The following is a 9214-nucleotide window of genomic DNA, read 5'->3' as shown; positions in this document are numbered from 1 at the left end:
TTCCACTGTTTCCCCATCTATTTCCCATGAAGGGATGGGACCGGATGCCATGATCTTCGTTTTCTGAATGTTGAGCTTTAAGCCAACTTTTTCACTCTCCTCTTTCACTTTCATCAAGAGGCTTTTGAGTTCCTCTTCACTTTCTGCCATAAGGGTGGTGTCATCTGCATATCTGAGGTTATTGATCTTTCTCCCGGCAATCTTGATTCCAGCTTGTGCTTCTTCCAGCCCAGTGTTTCTCATGATGGACTCTGCATAGAACTTAAATAAGCAGGGTGACAATATACAGCCTTGACATACTCCTTTTCCTATTTGGAACCAGTCTGTTGTTCCATGTCCAGTTCTAACTGTTGCTTCCTGACCTGCATACAGGTTTCTCAAGAGGCAGGTCAGGTGGTCTGGTATTCCCATCTCTTTCAGAATTTTTCACAGTTTGTTGTGATCCACACAGTCAAAGGCTTTGGCATAGTCAATAAAGCAGAAATAGATGTTTTTCTGGAACTCTCTTGCTTTTTCCATGATCCAGCAGATGTTGGAAATTTGATCTCTGGTTCCTCTGCCTTTTCTAAAACCAGCTTGAACATCAGGAAGTTCACAGTTCACGTATTGCTGAAGCCTGGCTTGGAGAATTTTGAGCATTACTTTACTAGCATGTGAGATGAGTGCAATTGTGCGATAGTTTGAGCATTCTTTGCCATTGCCTTTCTTTGGGATTAGAATGAAAACTGACCTTTTCCAGTCCTGTGGCCACTGCTGAGTTTTCCAAATTTGCTGGCATATTGAGTACAGCACTTTCACAGCATCATCTTTCAGGATTTGGAATAGCTCAACTGGAATTCCATCACCTCCACTAGCTTTGTTCATAGTGATGCTTTCTAAGGCCCACTTGACTTCACATACCAGGATGTCTGGCTCTAGGTCTGTGATCACATCATCATGATTATCTAGGTCATGAAGATCTTTTTTGTACAGTTCTTCTGTGTATTCTTGCCATCTCTTCTTAATATCTTCTGCTTCTGTTAGGTCCATACCATTTCTGTCCTTTATCGAGCCCATCTTTGCATGAAATATTCCCTTGGTATCTCTAATTTTCTTGAAGCAACCTCTAGTCTTTCCCATTCTGTTGTTTTCCTTTATTTCTTTGCATTGATCACTGTGGAAGGCTTTCTTATCTCTTCTTGCTGTTCTTTGGAACTCTGCATTCAGATGCTTATATCTTTCCTTTTCTCCTTTGCTTTTCACTTCTCTTCTTTCACAGCTATTTGTAAGGCCTCCCCAGACAGCCATTTTGCTTTTTTGCATTTCTTTTCCATGGGGATAGTCTTGATCCCTGTCTCCTGTACAATGTCACGACCCTCAGTCCATAGTTCATCAGGCACTCTATCTATCAGATCTAGGCCCTTAAATCTATTTCTCACTTCTACTGTATAATTATAAGGGATTTGATTTAGGTCATACCTCAGTAGTCTAGTGGTTTTCCCTACTTTCTTCAATTTAAGTCTGAATTTGGTAATAAGGAATTCATGATCTGAGCCACAGTCAGCTCCTGGTCTTGTTTTTGTTGACTGTATAGAGTTTCTCCATCTTTGGCTGCAAAGAACATAATCAATCTGATTTTGGTGTTGACCATCTGGTGATGTCCACGTGTAGAGTCTTCTCTTGTGTTGTTGGAAGAGGGTGTTTGCTATGACCAGTGCATTTTCTTGGTAAAACTCTATTAGTCTTTGCCCTGCTTCATTCCGTATTCCAAGGCCAAATTTGCCTGTTACTCCAGGAGTTTCTTGACTTCCTACGTTTGCATGCCAGTCCCCTATAATGAAAAGGACATCTTTTTTGGGTGTTAGTTCTAAAAGGTCTTGTAGGTCTTCATAGAACAGTTCAACTTCAGCTTCTTCAGTGTTACTGGTTGGGGCATAGACTTGGATTACTGTGATATTGAATGGTTTGCCTTGGAAACGAATAGAGATCATTCTGTCGTTTTTGAGATTGCATCCAAGTACTGCATTTCGGACTCTTTTATTGACTCTAAGAGGATCACAATTCTACTTAAACCATTTGTTTCAGTTTCAAAAGACTAGCCTTACTGAAACACAAAATGCTTCAGGCATTAGTGGAAAATGAAATACCTCATATTATTCCCAGCTGTTTAATGCATTAAATTTTTAAATGCCACATAACAAGTATTTGATTTCTTAAACTCATTTATAGAAAACAAACAGTATGGCTACATTAAATGTATAATACTAGGAACCACGAAATGAAAATAGCCTTCTATAAGCTTCAGTATTGCCCAATTTTCTCATCTCTATTTCTCAACATTTGTAGTTATACTTGTTTATTTTAATTGAAAGCACAAGTCCTGTGAAACTCTTACATAATTTCTTGGATTGTAAGCAATCACTGCAAGCCTGACGGCAAGCCTGGTTGGGGCAAATTTCAATAGAAAATATAGTTTTGCTTTTGCTTTTTCCTAGCTACCTTTTTATCTCCTGCATCTTTCCTGGTAGCTCAGTTGGTAAAGAATCTGCCTGCAGTGCAGGAGACCTGGGTTCGATCCCTGGGTTGGGAAGATCCCCTGGAGAAGGAAAAGGCTACCCACTCCAGTATTCTGGCCTGGAGAATTCCATGGACTGTATAGTCCATGGGGTCAACAAAGAGTTGGACATAACTGAGTGACTTCACTTTCATACCTTCTATTACATCAACTAATGGCTTTCCAAGTCTTTCTATATAAAGCACTGAAATTCTGTTTCAGACTAGCATAAGGAAAATCCCATGGATGGGGGGCCTGGTGGGCTGTAGTCCATGGGGTCGCTAAGAGTCAGACACGACTGAGCTACTTCACTTTCACTTTTCACTTTCATGCATTGGAGAAGGAAACGGCAACCCACTCCAGTGTTCTTGCCTGGAGAATCCCAGGGACGGGGGAGCCTTGTGGGCTGCCGTCTATGGGGTCGCGCAGAGTCAGACATGACTGAAGCGATTTAGCAGCAGCAGCATAAGAAATATTCACTGCACAGTAGTACAATGTAGACAACAGATATTTAGGGGCAGGGCCAGATTTATGTAAGCCTCCGTATGTCACTCCATCCAGCTGTTTGTCATGTGGAAGAGGTTCAGAAGACCTGTGCTCAGTGGGGAGTGGCCACGATGATGGAGTAGAAAGACCCCTAGCTCACCTCTTCCTACAGACACATCAAAATTACAACTATTTAAAAGCAAATATTGATGAGAAAGACTGGATGGCTAGAAGAAAAAAGTCTATACATAAAGATATAAAGAAGGAAAAATCAGATGTGTAAGAGGGGTAGAGATACAGAATAGTCAAGCCTGTACCTCTGGAAGGGCAACCTACAAGCTGGAAGATAATTACAGAGGTTCTCCTCAAAGAATGAAGGGTCTGAGCCCCACATTGGGCTCCCTAACCTGAGGCTCTTGCACTGGGAAGACAAACCCTCTGAACATCTGGACTTGAAGGCCAGAAGGGCTTACTGTAGGGATACCCTGTGTGCTATGAGAAAAAGAGACTCCACTTTTAATGAATGCACACAAAATCTCACATGCTCTGGGATTCAGAGCAGAAGCAGAAATTTGAAAGGAGTCAGTCAAACCCATCTGCCGATCTTGGAGTCTCATTGGGAAAGGTAAGAAAAAACTGGAGCTCACCCTGGGGATATAAACCCTGGGGGCACCTATTTGGGGGAGCTTGTTCTACCACAAGGATGCTGGTACTGACAAGTGCCATTTTGGAATCCTCCCTTTAGTTTATTAGCACCAGGACCTAGCCCCACCAATGAGCCTATCAGCATCAGTACTGGGACCCTCAGGCCAAGCCACTAACCACATGAGGACCCCATCCACCAGCAGACCAGCTGCCTTAAGATCCCCTTAGCCCACAGCAGCCTCAGGATCCAACCCTGCCTTCCAGGGGCCCAAGATCCAGCCCTGCATACCAGGGCACCAGTACTAGGCCCAGGGTCTCCAGGGCCCTACAGCCAGAGACTCTGGGTCCCAGACACACTCTCTAGTCCTGAGACCAGCTATATTCATTAGTGGGCATGCACTAGCCTCAAGACACACTGGGCCCCAGCCCCACCCTTCAGAAGGCTGACAGACCAACTGCAGGACCCCAGGATACCACAACCAGAGAACTTAGAATTTTGCAACAAAGAGTTAGAATATATAAAGAAAAAACAAACAGAAATAAAGAATACAATCACTGAAATAAAAAATACAGTAGAGATCAGATCATATCAGATCAGTTGCTCAGTCATCTCCGACTCTTTGTGACCCCGTGAATCACAGCACGCCAGGCCTCCCTGTCCATCGCCAACTCCCGGAGTTCACTGAGACTCACGTCCATCGAGTCAGTGATGCCATCCAGCCATCTCATCCTCTGTCGTCCTCTTCTCCTCCTGCCCCCAATCCCTCCCAGCATCACAGTCTTTTCCAATGAGTCAACTCTTCACATCAGGTGGCCAAAGTAGTGGAGTTTCAGCTTTAGCATCATTCCTTCCAAAGAAATCCCAGGGCTGATCTCCTTCAGAATGGACTGGTTGGACTCCTTGCAGTCCAAGGGACTCTCAAGACTCTTCTCCAACACCACAGTTCAAAAGCATCAATTCTTCGGCTCTCAGCCTTCTTCACAGTCCAACTCTCACATCCATACATGACCACAGGAAAAACCATAGCCTTGACTAGACGAACCTTTGTGGCAAAGTAATGTCTCTGCTTTTGAATATGCTATCTAGGTTGGTCATAACTTTCCTTCCAAGGAGTAAGCGTCTTTTAATTTCATGGCTGCAGTCACCATCTGCAGTGATTTTGGAGCCCAAAAAAATAAAGTCTGACACTGTTTCCCCATCCATTTCCCATGAAGTGATGGGACCAGATGCCATGATCTTCATTTTCTGAATGTTGAGCTTTAAGCCAACTTCTTCACTCTCCACTTTCACTTTCATCAAGAGGCTTTTGAGTTCCTCTTCACTTTCTGCCATAAGGGTGGTGTCATCTGCCTATCTGAGGTTATTGATATTTCTCCTGGCATATCAACAGTAAATTAGATGATACAGAGGAACAGATCAACATACTGGAAGACAGAAAGGTAGAAATCATTAAAGCTGAATAGAAAAAAAAAAAAAAGAATGAAAAGAAGTAAGGACAGTTAAAGAGACTTCTGGGACAACATCAACATTCAGATTTGAAGAAGACCTCAAAAGCATAATAATAATCACTTTCTAGAGGTCCAAGAAGGAGAAGAGAGAGAAAACTGGGAAGAGAACATTTTTGAGGATATAATAGCTGAAAACTTCCTTAACCTGGAAAAAGAAACAAGCATCTAGGTCCAGGAAGCACAGAGAACACCGAACAGGATCAGTCCAAAGAAGATTACACCCAGATATGCTATAAACAAAATGGCAAAAAAAATTAAAGGTAAAGAAGTGAAATGAAAGTCACTCAGTCATGTCTGACTCTTTGTGACCCATGGTCTATACAGTCCACGGAATTCTGCCGGCCAGAATACTGGAGTGGATAGCTTTTCCTTTCTCCAGAGGATCTTCCCAACCCAGGGAAACAAAACAAAAAAAAACTCCCAACCAACACAAGTTCAGGACCAAATGGCTTCAATGTGAATTCTACCAAACATTTAGAAAAGAGTTAACACCTATCATTTTTAAACAATTCCAAAAAAGTTGCAGTTGTAGGGACACTTACACATTCATTCTACCAAGCCAACATCACCCTGATACAAAAAAAAAAAGAGAGCGAGCGAGTTCACACACAAAAAGAAAATTACATGCCAATATATCTGATGAACGTGAATACAAAAATCCTTAACAAAATATTTGCAAATGAAATTCAACAACACAGTAAAAGAATCATACACCATGATCAAGTGAGATTCATCTCAGGGATGCAAGGATGGTTCAATATCCACATATCAAACAAACTAAGAAAATTATCCCATTTAAAATCACATCAAAAAGAATAAAATACCTAAAAATAAATCTTGCTGAAGAAAAAGACCTGTACTAGTAACTTTAAGACATTGATGAAATAAATTGAAGACACAAATGGATGGTAAAATACACTTTGTTCACTGACTGGAAGAATAAATACTGTTAAAATGATCATACTACCCAAAGCAATCTATAGATTCAATGCAATCCTTATCAAAATACCAACTGCATTTTGATGGAACTGGAACAAATAATTCTAACATTTGTATAGAAATACAAAAGACTCCAAATAACCAAAGCAATATTGATAAAAAAAAAAAAGAATACAGCTGGAGGTATCATACTCCTTGATTTCAAGCTATACTACAAAGCTATAAGAATCAAAATGTATGGTACTGGTACAAAATTAGACACACAGATCGATAGAGCAGACTAGAGAGCTAAGACATGAACCCATACTTATATAGGCAATTAATCTATGACAAAGGAGACAAGATATACAATGGGGAAAACAGAGCCTCCTCAAAAAATGGTGTTGAAAAACTGGACAACTGCATGCAAAAGAATCTAACTGGACTACTCTCTCACACCATGCACAAAAAAGAATTCAAAATGGTTTAAAGACTTAAATGCAAGACCTGAAAACATAGGCAATAACTTTTTTAAATTGTTCTTGGTAATACTTTTTGGATATTGCTCCACAGGCAAGAAAAACAAAAAAATAAATGGGACTACATCAAACTAAAAAGCTATTGCACAGCAAGGGAAACTATCATCAAAAAAGGCCACCTAATGAATGTGAGACTATATTTGCAAATGATATGTCCGATAAGGAGTTAGTATCCAAAATTCACAAAGAACTCATACAACTTAACATCAAAACACAAGCAATCTAATTTTAAAATGGGCAGAGAATTTAAATAGACATACAGGATCTGAATAGGAGACCTACAGATGGCTAACAAGCACATGAAAAGATGCTCAACATCACTAATCAACAGAGAAATGCAAATCAAAACCACAATAAGATATCACCTCACACCCATCAGAAAGCTATTAGCAAAACTACAGCAAATAAGAAGTATTGGCATGGATATGGAGAAAAGGGAGCCCTCAGCACTGTTGGTGTGAATGTAAGCTGGTGCAGCTGCTATGGAAAATAGTATGAGGATTTCTCAAAAAATTAAAAATAAAACTACCATATGATTGAGTCACAGATGTGAAAGGTACAGTGTGGGGACTATAGTCAATAACCATGCAGTATCTTTGTATGGTGACTGATCATAACTAGACAATCATGATATGGAAATACTGAATTACTATGTTGTGTAACAGGTGCTAAATAGTGTTGCAGGTCAATTGCACTTCAAAAGCAAATGAAAATTATACTTCAAAAACAAACTCATAGAAAAAGAGATCAGATTTGTGGTCATCCGAGGAAGAGGTTGCAGTGAGGGGGAATTGAATGAAGACAGTCAAAAGGTACAAACTCCCATTTACAGAACAAATAAGTAGTAATGATGCAATATATTGAGTTGGCCAAAAAGTTCATTCAGTTTTTCCATATTATGGAAAATCCAAAGAAACTTTTTGGCCAACCTAATACATGATAAAGGTAATTAGTACTGCTATATATATTATATATAAATGTTGATAAGAGTAAGTCCTATGAGTTCTTATCACAGTGATAATTTTTTCTCTTTTTTTTACAATTTTGCATCTATTAATATATGTGTGAGTATCTATGGTTTTTCCTGTGGTCATGTATGGATGTGAGAGTTGGACTGTGAATAAGGCTGAGCGCCGAAGAATTGATGCTTTTGAACTGTGGTGTTGGAGAAGACTCTTGAAAGTCCTTTGGACTGCAAGGAGATCCAACCAGTCCATTCTGAAGGAGATCAGCCCTGCGATTTCTTTGGCAGGAATGATGCTAAAGCTGAAACTCTACTAATTTGGCCACCTCATGCAAAGAGTTGACTCATTGGAAAAGACTCTGATGCTGGGAGGGATTGGGGGCAGGAGGAGAAGGGGAAGACAGAGGATGATACGGCTGGATGGCATCGCTGACTCGATGGACGTGAGTCTGGGTGAACTCTGGGAGTTGGTGATGGACAGGGAGGCCTGGCATGCTGCAATTCATGGGGTCGCAAAGAGTCGGACATGACTGAGTGACTGAACTGAACTGAACTGATTAAGTCGATTCAATTGAGTCCAACTCTGCTACTCCATGGACTGTAGTTCACCAAGCTTCTCTATCCATGGGATTCTCTAGGCAAGAATACTGGAGTGGGTTGCCATGCCCTCCTTCAAGGGATCTTTCCCACGCAGAGATGAACTTGCATCTCTTAAGTGAAAAGTGACAAGTGAAGTCGCTCAGTCATGTCCGACTCTTTGTAGCCCCATGGACTGTAGCCTACCAGGCTCCTCTGTCCATGGGGTTTTCCAGGCAATAGTACTGGAGTGGGTTGCCATTTCCTTCTCCAGGGGATCTTCCCAACCCAGGGATTGAACCCAGGTCTCCCGCATTGTAGACAGACACTTTACCCTCTGAGCCACCAGGGAACTTACAAATGAAATTCTCCAGGCCAGAATACTGGAGTGGGTAGCCTTTCCCTTCTCCAGGGGATTTTCCCAACCCAGGGATCAAACCCATATCTCCCGCATTGCAGGCTGATTCTTTACCAGCTGAGCCACAAGGGAAGCCCTTGTGGCATCTCCTGTATTAGCAGGCAGGTTCTTTACCACTAGCACCACCTGGAAAGCCTGGAGCCATTTGCACCAAATCTCCTCTGCAAAGAATATGACTATGCTGCCATTTAGAGTCATTTATGTTTCTCAGTTTTAAAATAGATTAGTAACCTACTTCTAAGCACTTTAGCTCTCAAAGCTATTATGAATGTTAACTTTTTTATTTATAACTAATCTATGCTGGGCTTCCCTGGTGGCTCAGCTGGTAAAGAATTCACCTGCAGTGTGGGAGACCTGGTTCGACCTCTGGGTTGGGAAGATCCCCTGAAGAAGGGAATGGCTACCAACTCCAGTATTCTGGACTGGAGAATTCCATGAACTGTATATTTCACGGGGTTGCAAAGAGTCATGGACACGACTGAGTGAATTTCACATGCTGGTGTAGAGCAAAGTTTTTTGATCTGTATATTTTTCTTTTGATTTTTAAACTGGACACAGTTTCAATGTTTACTGATAATTAAGGTGACAAAATAACAAAGCATTTGTATTTTTAAATGGGACCATTT

Source organism: Bubalus kerabau, chromosome 15 (genome assembly GCF_029407905.1).
Source record: "Bubalus kerabau isolate K-KA32 ecotype Philippines breed swamp buffalo chromosome 15, PCC_UOA_SB_1v2, whole genome shotgun sequence".
NCBI classification, from domain to species: domain Eukaryota; kingdom Metazoa; phylum Chordata; class Mammalia; order Artiodactyla; family Bovidae; genus Bubalus; species Bubalus kerabau.
This window is presented reverse-complemented; position numbering follows the sequence as displayed.